General features: G+C 44.8%; 5 non-coding genes across 5 annotated transcripts; 2 read left to right on the forward strand and 3 right to left on the reverse strand.

Annotated features, from left to right (window-relative positions):
* Window positions 1-4,381: 4,381 nt before the first annotated feature.
* On the reverse strand, window positions 4,382-4,453 carry TRNAW-CCA (transfer RNA tryptophan (anticodon CCA)). The gene has a single exon. It is a non-coding gene; the product is annotated as a tRNA-Trp (tRNA).
* Window positions 4,454-4,823: 370 nt separating this feature from the next.
* Window positions 4,824-4,896, forward strand: TRNAV-CAC (transfer RNA valine (anticodon CAC)). The gene has a single exon. It is a non-coding gene; the product is annotated as a tRNA-Val (tRNA).
* Window positions 4,897-6,675: 1,779 nt separating this feature from the next.
* On the reverse strand, window positions 6,676-6,748 carry TRNAT-UGU (transfer RNA threonine (anticodon UGU)). Its single transcript has one exon. It is a non-coding gene; the product is annotated as a tRNA-Thr (tRNA).
* A 102-nt stretch (window positions 6,749-6,850) lies between these two features.
* TRNAS-UGA (transfer RNA serine (anticodon UGA)) lies at window positions 6,851-6,932 on the forward strand. Its single transcript has one exon. It is a non-coding gene; the product is annotated as a tRNA-Ser (tRNA).
* A 337-nt stretch (window positions 6,933-7,269) lies between these two features.
* TRNAT-AGU (transfer RNA threonine (anticodon AGU)) lies at window positions 7,270-7,343 on the reverse strand. The gene has a single exon. It is a non-coding gene; the product is annotated as a tRNA-Thr (tRNA).
* Window positions 7,344-22,975: the final 15,632 nt, after the last annotated feature.

The raw sequence follows: 22,975 nt of genomic DNA on the forward strand, positions 1-22,975 counted from the left end.
CACCGTCAGAAGAAGGCAGGAGTCTTGCAGCGGCGTTCTCACTGGTGTCGATGCCGGCACGGGAGTGGACCAGTCCAGTCACCTGACCGGTGAGTTCAGATGACAGGTCAGGTGACTGGACTGGTCCACTCCCGCGCTGGCATCGATCCCAGTGAGAACACCGCCACAAGACTCCTGCCTACTTCTGATCGCTGCTGCAGTCAGCAGCGATGAGCTGTTTTGATGCAGCGCCCAGCGGGACATTTTACAGACAGCCCGGGATAGCGGGACAGCGGTGAGAACCCGGGAATGTCCCGCCGGATCCGGGAAGGTTGGGAGGTATGTTGTTTCCAGTAAAACCACGGACATCCCGACAGAACCCATTGAAGCCAAAAGGATGCCGTCGGTACAATGGAATCGGCTCTTTCGGTATTTTCGTTGTTCTGTTCCTCCGACACAGCAGAACAACGAAAACACAGACTCAGATGTGAACCCAGCCTTAGGGAAAGCAATACAATGGAAAAGTAAATAGTAAGCTGTTAATTGATCTAATGCGCTTAAAACTGTGGCAGATCCATGGAATATAGTGGGAACAGTGTATGGGAATTTATTAGAATTAGGCCGTATTTACTGGTATTTCAGTTTATAATGTGGGGGCATGGGTAAGTTGTGAATAGCAAATCAGAGTATAATAAAAGGGTACATAAATAATAAAATTAATAATTCATAGCTGTGTGGTAAGCCTTGAAGCAATCCTTTATGCACAGGCCATATTTTTCGGGGCAGGTGTCACACTGATAAGTGGAGTCCCTTCTTATGCCCCTTTTGCTACACACTCTGCACCTTTTTTGGGATCTTCCCTTCTTTGTAGTTTGGGGAACGATGCCGGCAAAGTGTTGCCCTGGTACAAATCGGGAGCCCTCGCTTTCAGCAGATATGCTTGGGCCCTCCCCTGCCTGGTTTTCAAACACAAGCACCTTGATAATCTCTTGAAAATTAAGGAATGACCCTGTCCAGCCTGCACATTTGGATAGAACGTAAGCGTTATATCTGTACCATGTGCACGGCCACCTTTTTGTACCACACCCTTGTTTTTCTCATGGCACTATACGGCTTCAGAACCTGATCTGAGAGATCAATCCCTACCATGTACTTGTTATAGCCCATGATACAATCTGGCTTGTGGGTCACTGTGGTGATACCTTGTACAGGGACAGGCGTGCTGCCGTTCCCATGTATTGTGGTCAAGAGAAGGACATCCCTCTTGTTTTTATACTTGACGAATAACAAGTTCTCGCTGCATAATGCCCTGCTCTCACCCCTTCTGACACGTTGGCCAAGCAGTGTTTTAGGGAGGCCTCTCTGGTTTTTGCGCACCGTGTCGCATGCTGCAGTATTTCTGGTGGAGAGGCATTTAAAGAGGCTCTGTCACCAGATTTTGCAACCCCTATCTGCTATTGCAGCAGATAGGCGCTGCAATGTAGATTACAGTAACGTTTTTATTTTAAAAAAACGAGCATTTTTGGCCAAGTTATGACCGTTTTTGTAGTTATGCAAATGAGGCTTGCAAAAGTCCAAGTGGGTGTGTTTAAAAGTAAAAGTCCAAGTGGGCGTGTATTATGTGCGTACATCGGGGCATTTTTAATACTTTCACTAGCTGGGCGCTCTGAAGAGAAGTAACATCCTCTTCTCTTCAGAACGCCCAGCTTCTGACAGTGCAGATCTGTGACGTCACTCACAGGTCCTGCATCGTGACGGCCACATCGGCACCAGAGGCTACAGTTGATTCTGCAGCAGCATCAGCGTTTGCAGGTAAGTCGGGGGGGGGGGGGCATTCTGGGGGTTCAATACCTGAGTCCTTCCCTAGATAAACCCGAAATCTGTGTGTGTACCCTGAGCTAATCTCGCACAGTTTGTACATTTTTATCCCATGCTTTGCCCTCTTACTGGGCAGGCATTGGCGGAATTTTAGCCTACCCTTAAAATGTACAAGGGACTTGTCTATTACAATATTCTTTTGGGGGGTATACGCTTCTTGAAATTTGGTGCAGAAATTATTAATGACTGGCTTGATTTTGAATAGGCGGTCATATGTGGGATCATCACCGGCCGGGCACTGTGCATTATCATTATAATGCAAAAATGTAAAAATAACTTCAAAGCGTGTCAGGGGCATTGTCATGCAGTAAATTGGGGTTTTGTACAAAACATCTGTACTCCAGTATTGCCTGATCTGTGGCTTCTTTACTAACCCCATATGCAGCACAAGGCCCCAAAATTTTAGCATCTCCGCTGCATCTACAGGGGTCCACGTGAAGGGTCAAGCATATGATGACGTGGGGTTCTGGGCAATAAATTGCTGGGCATATAAATTTGGTTTGGGCCACCATTAAATTCACTAAATCCTCACTGAAAAAAACCTTTAAAAAATCTATTTCTGTGAGGCCTTCAGTCTCAAAATGAATTCCTGAGCTACCTATGAATTCGAGGATCTGAGGCTCATAATTCTCAGGGGGTGGGTTCCACACGGGATCACTTATCTGGGCGGTTGCCTCAGCTGATGTACTGGATCACCATTGCGGAGGTTCCTCATCACCGGATGATGAGGAGGAGGAGGACAAGAGGTATGGGGCGAATTCCTCTTCTCCCACGCTGGCAGAATCAGTGTCAGAGGCCAGGATGGCGCATGCCTCCTCTGCTGAATAGACCCTTTGGGATGATTGGGACATTTTTATTAGGGGGGGGGGGGGGTGTACGGCTCGAACACGTGTAACACTGACTTTATTTTTACACAAGGTGTTGTTTGTGTTGTGCTTTTACAAGTGTATTTCAAAATTACTGAATAAAAAAAAAGAGAAGAGAAGAAAGAAAGAAATTAAAAGTTTAGAAAAAAATGAAGTATAAAAAATGTACTGAACAAACTTCAGTAAAAAAAAATTATGGCAATATAAAACTGTAAAGAATTTCCTGACTACCTAACACTAAAATTTAGTGACGCTGAATCTGCTAAAAACAAAACAAAAACTGTAGTATAAAAACTACTGAGGTAAATTTAGGCTAAAACTATAAAGCTACACTATATAAAATTTAGTGAACGAACTTCAGTAAAAAAAAACTAAATGTCCATCACTAACTGACGCTAAATCTGTTATATTAGTGCTAAAAAAATCTGTAGTATAAAAATTATACTGCAGTAAATTTAGACTAAAACGATAAAACTACGCTATGTAAAATTTAATGAAGAACTTCAGTAATATGTTTTGGTAAACAGCTAAAATGCCAAAACTTGTGTCACTTTCTATATAATTCTGGTCCCAACTGTATGAGTTCATGGGTTAATTATTGTTTTCTTTCATGAAATTAAACCATCAATTAAATTACATAAATGCAGGGCTGGACAAAGAACACCGATTGACAGTGATGAACTCCTCACGTGTGGGCCGCAACCAGGTCCATGAGGCGAGATGAGCATCTCGCCTCTGGCGGTGGCATAGTGCCTTTCTGAGTGGGCGGTGGCTCCACTGAAAGCAGCCACCGCCACCCCCTCCTGCACTAATTGTACCTGTGTCTTTAGAATGCAGATACAATTACATGCATAAGTGCTGAATGGCCAGGCAGGTTCCGTCCCCGACCATTCAGCGCCTTACAATGAAGCTGATTTGCAGAGCAGAATGACTTGCCCTGCCAATCAGCGCCTTTCATCGACGCGCACCGATTCCGTTGTTGAAAGCCGCTGATTGGCGGGGCAAGTCATTCTGCCCTGCCAGTCAGCGCCTTTCAACGACGCTAGCGGCACGATGACGTCATCGCGCCGCTACCGTTATTGTAAGGCGCTGATTGGCGGGGCAAGTCACTCTGCCCTGCCAATCAGTGTCATTGTAAGGCGCTGAATGTTCGCGGCACAGCATCAATTGACATTATACATATTTAAAAAAAACAGTGGTTTCCAACGCCAGTAAAAGGGTCTATATCAATGCAAGATTTTGGGAGCCTTCCCCACACAAAAAAAATAAATGTCACTTTACTTCTTGTAAATGTAAATTGAAATTAAATATTGACTATACAAAAGACTGCAATATGCAGATGACTAGCATGCAATTTTAATTATTTCGAAAATTCAGCTGCGTTTTTCTTTAGTTTAATATTAATTTGCCATGTGTATTACAGATTACATTATCAAAATAATGAATTTCTTTAAGGGTAAATAATGAGTTTGTAATACAATAATAAAGATTTTTGTTAACTTTTTCTACCCTGCTGTTCTAAATCTGTACTGATCAGAACTCAGTATACTAAAATGGAACATTAAGACTAAAACCTAACAGTAAATATCATTCAAGAAATACTATCTTTTGTTACCTTGTAGGTAAGTTAAAATTTGTAAAACTAAAAAAAAAAACATTGACCCCGACGTGATTTGAACACGCAACCTTCTGATCTGGAGTCAGACGCGCTACCGTTGCGCCACGAGGTCAGCTTGTCTGTAATACTATTCTCAAACGCTATACTGGATACATCAGGTTTCCATTGTCCCGTGGATCTTAATGTCTGTAGTGCACAGAAGTCGCCATTTGTTTTGCAACGTCATAAATAAATCTTCCATGTTAAACCTTTGTGACAGTCAAATGAAAGCACAAAACAGAAACGGCCGCTCTATCCGACTGTTAAACTGTCAACAACTGTAGAAGAGTCTCTGCAGCTAGGTTCTAACTCATTGTACTTCAATGCAGCATGAATTTAATTACCATTGTAAAGACTAACAGATCTACGCATTACTCAGCAGCTAATGTAGTGTTTGTCAGAGCACTGATGTGTAGTTATGTGTCGCAGAGCAATAATCAGGAGTTTCCGTAGTGTAGTGGTTATCACGTTCGCCTCACACGCGAAAGGTCCCCGGTTCGAAACCGGGCGGAAACATGTTTTTGTTTTTTTTTAGCAATGTTATTTTAATTTTGTTATATTGTAGCACTCTACTATAGTATTGACGAATATTAATGTAAAAACCTTTCATGTCTAATAAATTTGTGTTACTAAGACATCGTTCACATCTGCGTCAGGCTTTCACTCATGTATTTTTCATGTATTTTATGATGCTGAACTTGGTTTCTTATTCTTCCAGTTTCTTATTCAAGTATTTTTTTTTTTTCTGGTTTGGTAACTATAAAGAACGTATTTTACTTATAAAGGTGCAATGACCCAGTTACCCTGGGGAGAATAAAATTAAAGGGGTTTTTCCAGGCCCTAAAAATTGATGGCCTATCCTCAGAATGGCCATTAATAGCTGATTGCTCAGGGTCCAACTGCCAGGACCCCTGCTGATCAGTTGTTTTGAAGGGGTCACAGTACTTGTACAAGCTCTGCTTCCACTTCATTCCAGTCACTGGTCATGTTGTGACTCGCTGACACCAGTTTTTGGCCCTTCCCAGCCTGCGGCCGCTCAATTGCCGACCATCACAACAGATGGTCGGGTACTGGATCGTACACGACCCTTCTCGGCACTAAAGGCAAAAAACGCAGCGAAAACCGCTCTCTCTGCCTCCCATTGATGTCAATGGGAGGTCAGAGATAGAACTGCCAGAAGAAAGGTCATGTCGTATATTTTTCCCACGAGCGGTTTTTACTGCTCGCGGGAAAAAACGTCTCCGCCTCCCATTGAAATCAATGGGAGGCGATTTCGGGCATTTTTTGGAGCTGTTTTGAAAACAGCGCCAAAATACTCAGTGTGAAATAGTCCTAAGGCTATGTTCACACGGAATATTTTGGGGGAGGAATATCTGCCTCAAAATTCCGTTTGGAACTTTGAGGCAGATTTTCCTCTCCCTGCACGCCGATTTTCGCCCGCGGCCATTGAGCGCCGCGGGCATAAAACAGCGCGAAATACGCTTTCTCTGCCTCCCATTGAAGTCAATGGGAGGTCAGAGGCGGAAGCGCCCGAAGATAGGGCATGTCGCTTCTTTTTCCCGCGAGGCAGTTTTACTGCTCGCAGGAAAAAGACGCCGACGCCTCCCATTGAAATCAATGGGAGGCGTTCTCGGGCCGTTTTTGCCGAGTTTTGCGACGCGGTTTCCGCGTCAAAAAACTCGGCAAAATACTCCGTGTGAACATAGCCTAATACTCACCTACAGCAGACTTCTGACTTCTCCTCTGCGCCACAATAAATACTAGAGGTCAATGAACTGTAGTTTCTATTGTGGCGCACGGGACCTAGAGATGCGCCAGAAATATTAATAGTTAATAATAATTCTGGCGAATCATGGTGCCCCCCCCCCCACAAACCTCTCCCACACATGTAGACGCTCCGCAAACCCCCCCATACAACCTCCCCCCACACACGCACCCCCCAACTCCACAAGCACCCTGCATGCAACCCCCACACCCCAAATCCACAATCACCCGCCCAAACCCCCCACACAGGCAAGACACAACATCCCTCCACACACCCCGCAAACCACCACACAACCCCCCCCCCCAACAATCACCCTGCAAGCACTCCCCGACACACACCCACAAGCCACCAAACAACCCCCCCCCCCCACAGTAAAAAATAGAAACACTTAAATAGTAAAGTGGACAAATAAGAAACCAACTTCATCGTATGTATTTTTTGGTTTTCACAGCACAAATATAGTTAACTTCTTATCAGACAAATCTGTTATTTTCCATAATAATTTAATTTATTTAAAAAAAACGGAACTGAGGCCCCAGCGAGATTTGAACTCGCGACCCCTGGTTTACAAGACCAGTGCTCTAACCCCTGAGCTATGGAGCCGCCCAATGGAAAAGTTGTATCAAAAGCGGCAGTTATGTACTCAAGCACCCAGTGTAGCTGTGATATGTATTATACAGGATCGTGCACGAACGTAAACAGAATGTAGTCGTGGCCGAGTGGTTAAGGCGATGGACTTGAAATCCATTGGGGTTTCCCCGCGCAGGTTCGAATCCTGCCGACTACGTTTGAGCTTTTTGGTTTCTAAATGCTTTTGTTGTTAATATGCAATTTTAATTACTTTTAAAAAAGACAAAAATAATGTAGGTATAATTTCTGCAATATTGTTAACATTAGTATTGGATATAATTATTTTAATATTTTAAGGTTACTTCGATGTGTATTTCTAGCACTAAATTCTCCTAATGAAAATGACAGGTTTATATAGCTACATAATAGCTTTCAACTATTTGGTAAAAAGGAAGGCATAATACAACAAAGGTGTGATCATATCCAGAGAGAAAGCCGCCATTATTGCGGGGAATCGTGCACACGCTAGCACACAACATTCCAAAGATAAAAGTAGGCACTGCTGAGATTCGAACTCAGGATCTCCTGTTTACTAGACAGGCGCTTTAACCAACTAAGCCACAGCGCCACCTGACTGCGTGAGAGCTCTAAAACTCTGTGTATCTCTATATTCTTAGACAATGGAGTAATGAACTTCCTACTTCCAGGGCTTTATAGGAATATAAAGATGGCAGACCCCCATTGGACATTACAGTACCATTTTGAGGTACATGTGCCATTTTGATCACTTTTTCTTCCATGTATTGAGAGGGGAAGTGACCAAAAAAACAGCAAAGCCGGCATTGTTTTTCTCTTAATTTTTTTTTGACGGCGGTCACCAGAAGGGAGAAATAACATGATCGTTTTATAGTTCAGGTTCTTACAGACACAGCAATTATGTATAGTTTTTAGTTTTTTTAATAATAAAAGATTTATAATGGGGAAAAAAGGCGATTTTTTAAATTTTTGTCCCTTTTTTACTCCCACTAGGGCGCTTAGTCCTACTGAGGTCTAACTGTTCTAATACATTGCACTATTTATGTAGTGCAATGTATTATACAGTGAAGGGGGTTTTACACTGGGCTATTATTGTGCAGACGAGCGTTCATAGAACGCTTGTTGATGATAATTGCCCCGTGTATACAAGTATTTACAGCGTAATCTCGCGAGATCATGCTTCCTCTGCTGTAACTACCACAGACAGAGTAACGAAGTGCAGAGATTGTGAATAGACATTCCGTGGAATGTCTAAACACTTCAGTATTGTTAATGTGTAAGTATAAAACAGCACATAAGGATCTAGCAGGATCCCTATGCGCTGAGTAAATGAATGGAGAGGAGTGCAGGACGCTGATTGGTCAGCGTCATACACTCCTCTGTACAACGCCCACTTGGTCTAAAGTAAAAATACGCCCAGTTGGGCATTAAGGAACTTATTAGCATAAATCTAAAATCGCTAATAAAGTGGTGAAAACAGATCGTTTTATTAACTAAAAAGCATTACCGTCACCTGCATTATAGCGCCGATCTTATATAGGAGATAGGGCACTTATAATGTGGTGACAGAGCCTCTTTAATGTGGACCCCTGTAGGGATAATATAATTTGGGGCCCCAGATAGTGACTCGTAGCATATAAAAGGACTTAGACCTCTAGACAGCTTTCACACGGCAGTATTTAGATCAGTATTTGTGAGCCAAAACCAAGAGTGGGTTCATCGCACAGTGAGAAGCATGAAAAATGCGTCACTCCCCCGTTTTGGCTCTTAAACTTTATTTTGTTGTTACTTCTAGCAAGATTAAAAAGTATTAAAGGGAGAACATAGCCTGATTGCAGGTTACAGCCTGTTTCACGCTTGGAATAGTGCCTCTTCTGACAAAGAGTGGGTTCAAGACACATAAGAGGTACAATTATTTAAAGAGTCTCTGTCACCAGATTTTGCAACCCTTATCTCCTATTGCAGCAGATCGGCGCTGCAATGTAGATAAGAGTAACGTTTTTGTTTTTTTTAAACGAGCATTTTTGGCCAAGTTATGACCATTTTTATATTTATGCAAATGAGGCTTTCTAAAGTACAACTGGGCGTGTTTAAAGTTAAAGTACAACTGAGCGTGTATTGTGTATGTACATCTGGGCGTTTTTACTTCTTTTACTAGCTGGGCGTTGTGAATAGAAGTGTATGATGCTGACAAATCAGCATCATCCACTTCTCTTCGTTACCACCCAGCTTCTGTCAGTGCACAGACACACAGCGTGTTCTCGAGAGATCACGCTGTGACGTCACTTCCTGCCCAAGGTCCTGCATCGTGTCGGACGAGCGAGGACACATCGGCACCAGAGGCTACAGTTGATTCTGCAGCAGCATCAGCGTTTGCAGGTAAGTAGCTACATCAACTGTGACAAGAATGTGAGGGCAGATGCCTTGTCCAGGTCTTTCGAGACAGAAGACACCATGGAGATTCCACAGAACTTCATTGATCCGTCTTGCATTGTCTCTGTCAATCCCCTGCAAGTTGGGGACATTCCTCCAGGGAGGACTTCTGTGCGCCTGGGTGACCGTGGAAGAATCCTCCGCTGGGGACACTCCTCTAGACTGGCAGGTCACGCCGGGACCCGTAAGACTCGGGATCTGATTGCTCGTCATTTCTGGTGGCCCACACTGCCTAAGGACATTATGGACTTTGTTTATTCCTGTTCAGTATGTGCAGCCAACAAGGTCGCTCACTCCAGACCTGCTGGTCTGCTCCAGCCATTGCCTGTGCCCAATCCCCCCTGGCAGCATATAGCTATGGACTTTGTTACGGACCTGCCTTTCTCTGCCGGATGCAGTACTGTCTGGGTGGTGGTGGATCGATTTTCAAAGATGGCCCACTTCGTTCCTCTGACCAGTCTTCCTTCTGCTCCTCTGTTGGCCAAGCTGTTCATCCAACACATCTTCCACCTGCACGGCTTGCCGCAGCATATTGCGTCTGATCGGGGTGTTCAGTTCACCTCGAAGTTCTGGAGAGCCCTCTGTGGACTCCTAGGTATAAAGTTGGACTTTTTCTCAGCCTACCATCCTCAGTCCAATGGTCAGGTCGAGAGGATCAATCAGATCTTGGAGAACTACCTACACCACTTCATCTCCAAGCAGCATGATGACTGGGTGCAGTTGCTTCCGTGAGCTGAGTTCTCTTCCAACAATCATACCAGCGAGTCCACACAGAAGACACCGTTCCTTATTGTCTATGGCCAGCACCCCCGGATTCCTCTCCCTGTTACGTCCGAGGTGCCAGCTGCTGACACGGCTTTTGGGGACTTTCTGCAGATCTGGCAGCAGACACGATCCTCCATTCTGCTGGCGGTCGACCGCATGATGCGGAAGGCGGACACAAGGAGAAGAGAACCTCCTCTGTTTCTTCCTGGCACGAAGGTCTGAATGTCCTCCAGGAATATTCGACTGTGGGTTCCGTCGTACAAATTTGCTCCCAGGTTCCTCGGTCCCTTCGAGATCCTGCAGCAGATCAACCCTGTCGCCTAAAAGCTTCAGCTGCCCCCTACCCTCAAGATCCCCAACTCCTTCCATGTTTCTCTCCTGAAACCAGTGGTTCTGAACCACTTTACTCTAAGCCCTGCGGTTGCCTCCAGCTGCTCTTCAGACACCTTCGAGGTTAAAGAGATCTTGGACACCAAGAGAGTGAGAGGAAAGACGTTTTATTTGGTGGATTGGAGGGGGTGTGGTCCAGAAGAGAGGTCCTGGGAGCCAGAGGAGAAGCTCAACGCTCCTACCCTCTTTAAGAGGTTTCTCTCTCGTTCTGGCCCCAAGAGGAGGGTGCAGAAGAGGGGGGATACAGTAACGTCTGTGTTCGCTGACCACCAACTCCTTCTATCCAGTCGACGCCCTTCTCTCAAGAGATGTCTGCACATACGGCCGTCCTGCTCCACAGTGACCACCAGGGTGCGCTCACGAGCTCAGTCCAGACTTAAGAAGCCAGAGCGCATGCATGTTGGAGATTGAGCTAATTTCTCCCAGAGCACCCTGGGCTATAAGAAGGTCCCAGCCCCATCCTCCCACATCTGAGCGTTGTTGTCGTATTCCAAGTTTGTTTTGCAAATGGTCCCCTAGTGTTTCCTGCTCCCAGTGTTCCCTTTTCCTGTATCCTGTAAACTGTACCCTGATCTAGTGCCGTGCTGAGCTGTAGCCGTGCTGTATACCACGCCTGTCCTGCTTCTCCACCCCTAACGTCTACCTGCTGCCTAGTTCCTGCTAGCCTGCCTTGCTACTGTCTGAGCTGCCACAGGTACCCTATATGAATTATAGACTCTGACCTGCGCTCTGTTGGCCAGTTGCCATACCGCCAAGGTGGTACGGCCCATTGGGTCCACGAACACTACGTGACAAATTTCTCATCTCATTCTCACTCGCAAGGTCACCACTCGTTCTGCCATGAAAGTCCTGGGTCTATTAACATCCTCAATAAATGCCATCCCGTGGCCCAAAGCTCACGTGAGAGTCCTGCAGCAGAACATCCTGTCATCTTGGAACAAAAACCCAATTCATTTGGATAAGTTCATAGTTTTGGACTCCTAGACCAAAATAGACTGAGATGGTGGCTAAAACCTCATATCCTCTCACCCTAGTGTATCATCCTCAGATAGTGATCACTACGGATGCCTCCTCCTCGGGTTGGGGTGCCCAGCTAGGGGAACTTTGGGAGCAATGATCTAGGTTTTATCAGGAGCAGACTCTACCATCCAACCTCAGGGAGCTCCGAGCGATAAAATTAGCGCTAATTCATTTCCAATACATTCTAAAAAATCTAAGTATTTTAGTACAAACAGACAACCTGGCATCTGTGTATTACATAAACAAGCAAGGGGGCACCAGGAGTTGTCAACTGTCCTGGGAATGCAGGAGAATCATGAAATGGTCGGAATCCAACCTATTAAACATCACAGCTATTCATATACGAGGTTCTCTGAATTTGAAGGCGGATTGGCTGAGTCGCATCCCTCTACATCCGGGCGAATGGAGTCTACACCCAGAAATTTTCATTTAAATCTCTCAGAAATGGGGTCTCCCAGATCTGGATGCTATGGCTTCATAAGACAACAAAAAGACAATAAAACTTGGCTCCCTCTCCCGAAAGGGCAATCACATGTCTATAGACAGTCTATTGATCACCTGGTCCAACATGTTGATTTACATGTTCCCCCCCTGTACCACTCAAACAGAAGGTCCTCAGAAAGATTCTGGATGAACAAGTGGAAGCAGCGATTCCTTTCTGGCAACGTCGTGCTTTGTTTTCCCTCATGTACTATCTATCGATGAGGCAGATTTTGGAGACTTCCAGCCCGACGACATCTTCTCGACCAGAAAGGGTTCTTTCATCCGCAAATGCAACATCTTCACTTAACGGCTTGGAGACTGAGAGGGAAACCCTGATCCAACGACGTGATCAAAACTTTCCTGTCAGCCAGAAAACAGGACACTATTTCTGTATATAACAGAATCTGGAGAATATACAGTACAAGGAATGGTGTTCTTCTAACAAAGTTCTACCTGATGTTATTTCCTCTCTGCTTCAATTTCTTCAAGAAGACTTAGACAAAGGCCCCAAATAAAATACCTTGAAGTTCTATTTCATGGCGATAAACCCCAACTTGAATCAAAATTCTCAAACCAAAGCCTTATACGTAGGTTATTCAAAGCCATCAGGAATCTCAATCATGTCTCACATAATTCATTACCCTCCTGGTATTTACCGCTCGTTCTTCAAGCATTGACAGCCATTTGAACCTATTTCAGAAGCAAACCTCAAACATGTCTCTTTTAAAGCTTTATTCCTTGTAGCCCTCACATCGGCTAGAAGAATTAGTGAGTTACAAGCTATATCGTGCAGGGAACCATACCTCCATATTCTTCAAGATTGCATTACCCTGCGTACACTTCCAGGTTTTGTCCCCAAGGTCCCCTCTACTGCCAATATTACACAAGAGATCTCTCTACCTGTCTTCTATCAAAACCCAGAAAATTAACATCAAGTAACCGTACATACTCTAGATGTCAAAAGAGCAGTCTTTTCATATCTACAGCGTACTAAAAAATTTAGGAAAATAGAATCTCTATTTTTACAATTCCATGGTAATGCTAAAGGACAAAAAGTCAGTAAAGACACTTTGTCTAGGTGGATCAAAGACACTATTAGGGAGTGCTACTCTCTCATGGATCAAACACCTCCTATAAATGATAGAGCACACTCTACTCAATCCACTTCAGTAGGGGCAGGTAGCTGAATGCAGTATAAGGGCCTGTTCACATCAGCGTTGGCTTTGCGTTCCGGGGTTCCATCCGAGGTTTCCGTCGGGTGAACCCCGAAACGGAAAGTCAAACTGAAACCGCAGCTTCCGTCTCCGTCACGATTAGCAGCTGTATCTCAAAAAGTAACAATCATTTTCAATAAAAAGTTATTAAAACTTGCACCAATCGCATTGATATATATATATATATATATATATATATATATATATATAAATGTACATATATATATAAATGTATATATATATATATATATATATATATATATATATATACACTACCGTTCAAAAGTTTGGGGTCACCCAGACAATTTTGTGTTTTCTATGAAAACTCACACTTATATTTGTCAAATGAGTTGCAAAATGACTAGAAAATATAGTCAAGACATTGACAAGGTTAGAAATAATGATTTTTATTTGAAATAATAATTTTCTCCTTCAAACTTTGCTTTCGTCAAAGAATGCTCCATTTGCAGCAATTACAGCATTGCAGACCTGTAGCATTCTAGCTGTTAATTTGCTGAGCTAATCGGTAGAAATTTCACCCGATGCTTCCAGAAGGCCCTCCCACAAGTTGGATTTCTCGCATGGAATAGCCTTCATTTCTAAGAACAAGAATAGACTGTCGAGTTTCACATGAAAGCTCTCTTTATCTAGCCATTTTGAGAGTTTAATCGAACCCACAAATGTAATGCACCAGATTCTCAACTAGCTTATAGGAAGGTCAGTTTTATAGCTCCTCTAAACAGCAAAACAGCGGTGCTAACATAATTGCACAAGGGTCTTCAAGTGTTTTCTAATCATCCATTAGCCTTCTAACACAGTTAGCAAACACAATGTACCATTAGAACACTGGAGTGATGGTTGCTGGAAATGGGCCTCTATACATCTATGTAGATATTGCATTAAAAACCAGACGTTTGCAGCTAGAATTGTAATTTAGCACATTAACAATGTATAGAGTGTATTTCTGATTAATTTAATGCTATCTTCATTGAAAAAAACTGTGCTTTTCTTGCAAAAATAAGGAAATTACTAAGTGACCCTAAACTTTTGAATGGTAGTGTGTATATATATATATATATATATATATATATATATGTATATATATATATATATATATATATATATATATATATATATATATATATAAAATAGGTTTTTAAAGATGTACATAGCCTTTAAACTGTAACTAAACTTTTATCATGTCATAGTGACATGTCCGAAGTTTTCATCGGTGGGGGACTGAGCACTGAGACCCCCACCAATCGCTAAAACGAAGCAGCAGAAGTGCTCGGGTGAGCGATGTGCCGCTTCATTTATGATCGACTTTCAGCCGATCATAAATATGATATATATCATAAATATAGTCTTTCTATTGAGCCTGTACACTGCTCCAAGGAAAGCCAAACAGAAATGAAGCGGCACACCACTCACCCGAGAACCTGCTGCTTCGTTTTAGGGACTAGTGGGGGATCTCAGTGTTTGGACCCCACTGATCCAAACTTCTGACATGTCAAAAGCTTTTTAAAAAGTTGTTACACTTGAGGGTATGTGCACACGGTAAAAGGCTTCTTTTTTTTTTTTTAATTCTTTATTTTGATGACCGAAAAGGTCCATTTTACAACATTTGGGGTACAAATTACAAAGTACAGAAAAAGTACAGAAACCAATATAGAAAGTACAGTCAGCCTTCACATACATTTTAGCTGAAATAATAAAAGCTATCATTCCCCTATAGGGAAGTATTCTAAATAAGAACAAATCTCCGACACGGAGGTCCGGATCATGAAGTCCACACTGAAGGACCAAGAGAGAAAGAGCAGAACAGAAGAGAAAAGCCAGGGGGGGAGGAAGAACAGGGGAGAATATGCAAGAGGGGAGGGGAGGGGAGGGGGGGTAGGGTCCTCCACTACATCCCATTGGCAAAGTGCGCTAGACAGGTTGCCTAGGGGTATGCGGATCTCGTATAATGTCTTTGTAGGAGTCTGAGTCCTGAAAAACAATCCATGAAGCCCATGTCTGACAGAACTTGGTGCTTGAGTCGTAGATAACGGAGGTCAAGTCCTCCATATGCATAATGTCGTTCACCTGTGAAACCCAGAGGGACAGTGTAGGAGGAGAAGGGTCTTTCCATCGTAATGGGATACAATGACGGGCTGCCATCACTAAAAAGGGAAGCAGGGAGCGCTTATATATATTCACCGGGACGTCGCAGTGATGAAGGAGGAAGAGGGCCGCGTCCAAGGTTATATCTGTGCCTGTGACTTCAGTTATCACTCGTTTTATGCCTTCCCAAAACGGGGTAAGAAGGGTGCATGACCAGAAGGTGTGGAGGAGGGTACCATTGTCCTGCCCACATCTCCAGCACAAAGGGGATGCTGTAGGAAAGATGTGGTGCAATCGAGCTGGGGTCCTGTACCAACGAGACAACAGTTTAAAGCCCGCTTCTTGATATCGTGAACTAATCGAGGTCTTATGAGCCATAGTGAGTATACGTTGGCTTTGTGTGGGGGAGAAGGAGATACCCAGATCCGTTTCCCATGTAGAAAGATAGACAGGGAGGGGGAGGTCCGGGGGGTCTATGAGAAACTTGTATATTGTGGACAGTGTGTGTCTAGCCAATTCAGAGCCAGTACAAAAGGACCTCTAGAGGAGTCCTGTCCCTTTGGTAGGAAGTAGAGGGTGAAATAGAAGAGCAGAAATGACGTAGTTGGAGGGAACGCCAATGCTCAAGCGGCGGGAGGTCAGGGACCTGGGCCATGTCTGCCATGGATAGCCAATCATTGCCGTTAAGAAATTGGGCTGCTCGAAACCATCCCGAGGTCCGCCATAAGCGGAAGACTGGGTCCGTCATACCGGTGGTAAAAGAGGGGTTGCCCAGTATGGGATACATTGAGGAGTGAACCGGGAAGAGGGATGACCGAACTGAGAGAAGGGAGCAGCACAACAGTGTTGGGCCTATAGTGGGGTGATGGTGGAGGTGTTTGAGTTGGTTACGATGTAGCCAAGGGATAGCCTGTAGGGGTATAGATGAGAAACTCTGTTCCAGGCCCACCCATTGTTTAAAACCTTCGTGTTTACACCAATCCACCACTCGAGCAAGATGGGATGCAGTATAATAAGAGCGGACGTCAGGGAGTGCTAACCCTCCTGATTCCCTAGATAGACATAGGAGCGCACGTGAAAGTCGAGGGGTTTTACCGTTCCAAATAAAAGAAATCTGGAGAGAGTTGACCGCTTTAAAAAATGTAATAGGTATAGCAATGGGAAGGGTCTGGAAGAGATAGAGGAGTCTTGGAAGTGCATTCATTTTGAAGATGGTGCACCGTCCCATCCATGTAAAAGTGCTTTTAGACCACCGGGCGCAGTCCGCCTTAAGATCAGCAAGAAGTGGAGGAAAATTCAAATGGAAAAGATCTTTCAAATCTGGGGGAACATGGACACCCAGGTATTTCAAGGCTACCGGAGCCCACTTAAAACTGAAAGATTGTTTCAGGGACGAGAGGAGGTGGGGAGGAAAGGAAATATTCAGTGCTTCGGATTTAGAAAAATTAATCTTGAAGTTGGATAAGTTGGAGAAGCGCTGAAATTCCCGCATGAGATTTGGGAGGGAGTCGGTTGGGTTAGTCAAGAAGAAAAGTAGGTCATCAGCATAGGCAGCTATCTTGCTGACTGAGTTATGTGTCTCCAAGCCCCTCACATCTGGATTAGCTCGAACATGGCGTAGGAGAGGCTCCAATGTCAGTACAAAGATCAAGGGGGACAAGGGGCACCCCTGCCTGGTGCCATTGTAAATGGAGAACCCTTCCGAGAGGATGCCATTCACGCGAACTCTAGCAGATGGGCACGAGTACAGGGACATTATCCATCCCATCATATGAGAGCTAAGGCCAAGACATAAGAGGGTTTCCTCCATAAAAGTCCAGTTGACCCTGTCGAACGCCTTTTCAGCGTCCGTGGACAGGAGCATGAGAGGCGTATTAGATATCTTGGCTTTGTGAATAAGGTTGATGGCTTTAGTCGTGTTGTCCCGTGCTTCTCTGCCTACCATAAAACCCGCCTGATCTGTATGAACGATCTCCCAAAGCAGCGGTGCAAGACGAACAGCCAGAATCTTAGCAAACAATTTAATGTCGGTGTTAAGGAGGGAAATTGGCCTGTAACTAGCACATTGTAAGGGGTCTTAACCGGGCTTGGGAATTACAGCAATATGCGCTCTAAGAGCGTCGGGAGGGGTGGGAGACGAGGTGGAGAAGGAATTGAAGGAGGTTAAAAAATGCGGTCCCAGCGATGACAGAAATTTTTTATAATATGGGAGCGTAAATCCATCTGGGCCAGGGGCTTTGCCCGACCGGGAATGTTTTAGAGCGTAGGAAAGTTCTTGCAGGGTGATCGGTTCTTCCAGGTCAGAGAGATTATCCTCTGATAGCGAGGGGAGGCCAGACTCTGCGATATAAGCCGAAATATTTGACCTGAAGTCTCTGGCTGACGTGGAGGGGTTAGTTGAATCCGTATTATACAGGGAGGCGTAGAATTCCCGAAATGTGGAAGCTATATTCATAGGTAATCGGGCACGTGTTTGGGAAGAGGACATAATCGAGGGTATGTAGTTCTGGGCTTGTTGAATGCATAATGCTCTGGCAAGCGATTTACTGCTTTTGTTGCCGTATTCATAGTAGTGGCGTTTGCATTTGGAAAGCGTGGCTCTGGCCCTAGACATCAGGAGAGTTCGAAGTTCCTTTCTTTTATGAAGGAGGGTAACCCGGCAATCCGGATCACGGGAGCGCTTATGGTTGATCTCAAGGATTTCATTCTCCGATAGCAGACGGACCGTAGCTGCAGCACGTTCCCTCTTTAACCGGGCACCTTGTTTGATAAACGTACCCCTAATCACACATTTGTGTGCCTCCCAGACAATACGAGGATTAGTGGCCTCTGTGGCATTATTCGCGAAATAGTCATCTATGGAGCGTTGAATATCTGCTTTAACGACCGAATCCGAGAGAAGAGACGGATTCAGTTTCCATTGTGATTGGCGGAGGAGGGGGGAGTGTAGAGAGAGGGTCAGGGCAATGAGGGCATGGTCCGCAAAGGAGATTGTATCAATGTCCGCAGAACGGAGGGAGTGGAGAGAATGATGTTTGATAAAAAAGAGGTCAATTCTGGAGTATGTGTCATGCACTGCGGAATAAAAGGAGAAGTCCTTGTCAGCTGGGTGAAGGAGTCGCCAGGTGTCAACCAATTGGTGCTCGTGAAAGGACCTCAGAATACGGCGGAGTTGGGACATCGAAAAGGATGACGACCCACTTGACGTATCTATTGTGGGATCTAATGCTACATTAAAGTCCCCACCCAGAACTATGGTACCCTCACCAAATTCCTCCAAAGCATTCAAAAAACCAATAAGGGCTGTGCCCTGACCAGAGTTGGGCAGGTAAAAAGAGGCAAAGGTGTATACTTGAGAGTCAATAGTTCCCGTAAGTAAGAGCATCCTTCCCATATCATCACTGCGAGATCCCAGGAGTTCCCAGGGGAGGGATCTGGAGATCAAAATACTTGTCCCCCTCGATTTCGTATCAGGAGAGAAACTATGGTATGCATTGGGAAACCAAGTATTAGACAGCTTAAAGGGCTTCTGTTGGCACAGATGAGTTTCCTGAAGGAACACAACCTGTAGATGTTTGCTTCTCAGCATATTGAAGAGTATGGATCGCTTTCCAGGGCTATGTAAGCCCTTGACATTTAGTGATCCTATTTTCAGGTCCACTTGTATATGTTGCGCCATTTTCGCTGTGGGGTGTAATGGAGGGAGGGAGGGAAAGGTGATGGAAAGGAAAGACAGGGGTAGAGTAAGTGGGAAAGAGAGAGATAAAGAGAGAAAGAGGAAAAGATCGAGACTACACAAAAGAAAGAGGCCCAAGGGCCGGCTCCTCATAGGTGCGAGACCTGTGGAGAAAGGGTATTAAATTTGTGGGGACCTGGAAAACCACCGGGGGGGGGGGGGGAGCCCCGCATAGCTAGCACAACCATCAAACAGTAAACCATTTCTTCCATCACTCGCCATAGGGAGAGCGAAGGAGGCACATACATTTATAGAACCGAAATCAGCAACTCAGTCCCTATCGGACTGGGGCGGGTTACATAGGTCCTGCAAACCATGGAGGTGTGCAGTCCAATAACCTGTTCCAAATATCATTAAAGTAGTACCCAACCGAACAATAAAAAGAGGCTTTCATGACCGTATGTCGAACGCAAATCGGTACGCATACTTGTCGTGGGAGCCTGCAGCATACCGAGCAATAAACATGGCAATATCAAAAACATAAGCCTGTGAACATGAGCTATATTAATAATGATAATGACTCCCCCAGTTTCTTAGGAATGGTGTGAGGTGCGGGGGGGTACTGTTATAAGTGGCATATAATGAGTAGCAGGTAATATCAAACCCCAAAATCACCCACGGATGTTAATCATACATGTGCTGCTCTACACGATGCAAGAAAATTAATACGTTGCAGCCGTTAGTCGGCCCGAAGTAAGTGGTTAAGTAGCTGGAGCGGCCATAGTTCCTTAATTGGAATTATGGGCACTGATGGGTTTTACTGAGAGGAACATTTAGCTGTAAGGAATCAGATAAAAGAACCAGAGAAATGCATAAACAAGACATAATATATTAAGTCCTTGGGAGGCCCTAATTGCAGGCAACATTATAAAAATAAAAGGATATCAGCGCGTGTGGTCACTCTTAGGCCTCAGGTGGGATCCTGTGGGATAGATCCACTAGCGGTAGATGTGGCGCCCCAGGGATAGATCTGTTGAGAGGAGGCTGGTTGGTTCTTCTGAGACGGCGTCTTTGAGGTTGGTCGACTCTCTCCAATGCTAACCAGTCGGGAACTGGGGAGGGGTCGATTTGAAGAAAACGAAATAGGCCATCAAGATCCGAGAAGTGACGTAAAAGGTAGAAGCCAGAGTTATTCTTGACGACAACATGGAACGGATGGCCCCATCGGTATGTAGCGCCTGCCGCCTTGATTTTTTCCAGTAAGGGGTGGAGAAGTCGTCTCATATATAGTGTTCGTGACGAGACATCAGGGTATATAGTGATCGTACTACCCTCCACGGACATAGGACCATGTGACCATGCGCCCCGAATAATTGCATCTTTGTCAGTGTAGTAGTGTAGACGGCATAAAACGTCCCGTGGTGTGGACGGATCGAGCGGGCCTGGCCGCGAGACTCTGTCAATGCGGTCTATGAGGAAAGTCGCGTCTGGCGGCCTGTTGGTGAGCTTGTTGAAAAGAATAGGGACCCTTATTGATAGCTCATCTCGTGGGCCCAGATCTGGGAGTCCTTTCAGGCGGACGTTGTTCCTGCGTCCCCTATTTTCCTGATCATCTAACTGAAGAGCCAGGGACTGTAAGTGTGTTCTAGTGTCAATGGCAGTCCGTTCCATGGAGGCCACTCTGGAATCAATAGTAGATATAGTTTGCTCAGTAGAAAGAGCCCTAGAATCAATTCTGTCTACTTCCAGGCGTATCTCTGCTATGTCTTGTTGGTGTGCTTGCTCAATCCTGGTAACCAGGGAGTCAAGGTCCTGTCTAGTGGGGAGGGCCTGGATCATTTCCGTCAGCAGGTGTAGATCAGCGTGTAAGCCCATCGGCCCATTTTGTACTTCAGTACCACGTGGGTGCGGTAGAATGGCGGGTGATTCCCTCATGGGGAGTGTGGTGAGTGGGGATGCAGGGCTTACCGCATTCTGCGCTCTGCAGGAGAGAGGATCAGCGTCTGGGCTCATGTCTGCTGGTGCCGGTCGCGACCGAGGAGGAGGAGGGAAGGGAGCCGACATCTCAGTGGCCGGATGTAGTGGCAATGCGTCCGCCATTGCTGCTGGAGAGGCCGAGGATGTTTGTGAGGAGGAGAGGAAGCGTTCCATGCTATTGCAGCGGCCGGAGGAACGGGGTAAGGAACGAGAGGCTCCAGGGCAAGTTCCCCTTCGTTTACCTGGCATCGCCTGCCGGGTTTACCCGGTGTTAATTGCTGTACTGTGCCTGCTTATCCGGAGCTCCCCCAAGATGCGTGCTCACAGCTCCATAGCTAAGCCACGCCCCCGGTAAAAGGCTTTTACGTCTGAAAAGACAGACTGTTTTCAGGAGAAAATAGCTGCCTCGTTTCAGACGTAAATGCTCCTCCTCGCATTTTGCGAGGCTTCTCTGACAGCCGTAAATTTTGAGCTGTGCTTCATTGAGTACAATGAAAAACGGCTCAAATTACGTCTGAAAGAAGTGTCCTGCACTTCTTTTGACGAGGCTGTATTTTTACGCGTCGTCATTTGACAGCTGTCAAACGACGACGCGTAAATGACAGGTTGTCTGCACAGTACGTCGGCAAACCCATTCAAATGAATGGGCAGATGTTTGCCGACGTATTGTAGCCCTATTTTCAGACGTAAAACGAGGTATAATACGCCTCGTTTACGTCTGAAAATAGGTCGTGTGAACCCAGCCTTAAAGAGAACCTTTCACCTGCTCAGAGATGTGCATTTGAGTGCAGCATGTAATGGTCAGGGCTGCACAAACTCTGGGGCACTTGACATTTTTTTTCCTACCCTCTTTCCTTACTTAGATATCGGTGCCGTAATATTTGGCGCCCGATATTTAAATAACCCCATGAACTGCCAATGGGGCGGTAATATTGCAAGGGGGCGTGTAACATGTGCGCTCGCACGCTCTCACTCTTCAGCTCTCGGCAGGTAAGTACAAGACTGTGTGATCTCCCACGAGAGATCAGGCTTGTCGTCCTTGTCGGCCGAGAGCTAAAGAGCGAGAGCGTGCACGCACAGCTCCGATGCCATGAAACAGAAGAAGAAGAATTCACACTCTTCTTCTCCTCTTCTGTTCTGTAGTGGTGGCGGAGCTGCACGCTCGCGCTCTCTCTCCAGCTCTTGCTGTGACGCTGTCCGTAGCTGATTGGACAGTGTCACAGCGATGTTACACGCCCCCTTGCCAATTACCTCCCCATTGACAGTTCATGGGGTTATTTAAATATCGGGCGCCAAATATTACAGCACCGATATTTAAATAACGAAGGAGGCTAGGAAAAAATGTAAAGTGCCCCAGAGTTTGTGCAGCCCTCCCCATTACATGCTGCACTCAGGTGCACATGTATAGGGAGGTGAAAGGTTCTCTTTAAAAGAAAGATTTTATAATTTTTTTTATTTTATGGGCCTAATTTTTCTAATTATTTTAATATGTTCCCTAAGGTAACTATTTATTCATATGTTTGTACTTTTGTGGGGGCAGCCATCTTTATCTTTATTTTTCATACTGCTAATTTTTGTTTTGCAGTATCCGCTGGACCATTTAGACTACGTCGTAGATTCGTTGGACTACTTTGCTGATTTAAGCTTTTTTTCTTTTTTTTAATTGTGTGGAAGAGTTGTTATTTCAATAAAATAAATTTCTTTATGTCTCTGTTTTTTAATACTTCATTACTGCCTTAATAGGGGTTAGTGATAGCCTTTTTACTGGCTAACACTAAGCCCCTTCTTAGTAATGGACGCTCTCAATCAGACAGCAGCCATTACTAAGGCCATAATAAAGTATTCAAAAAACAGACATAAGAAAAACATTTCTTTATTGAAATCTAAACTCCCCCCTGCAACCCTCTTTCACCATTTAAAAAAAAAAAAGTAGATCTTCAAAGTAGTCCAATGAATCTACGACGTAGTTCAAACACTCCAGCTGAACCTACCAAAAAAAAGTTAGCGGTATAAAAATATTTTTTTTTATAAATTCTTTATTTGTAGACACAGTTTTTCAAGATTTAGTGACAGTAAACAACAAACAATATATAAGCAGTGCATGATATACAATCACTCCCGTAATACAAAATTGCAATAAGGCAACTCCAGCATAAAACAATT

Source organism: Rhinoderma darwinii, chromosome 9 (assembly GCF_050947455.1).
Source record: "Rhinoderma darwinii isolate aRhiDar2 chromosome 9, aRhiDar2.hap1, whole genome shotgun sequence".
Lineage (NCBI taxonomy): Eukaryota > Metazoa > Chordata > Amphibia > Anura > Rhinodermatidae > Rhinoderma > Rhinoderma darwinii.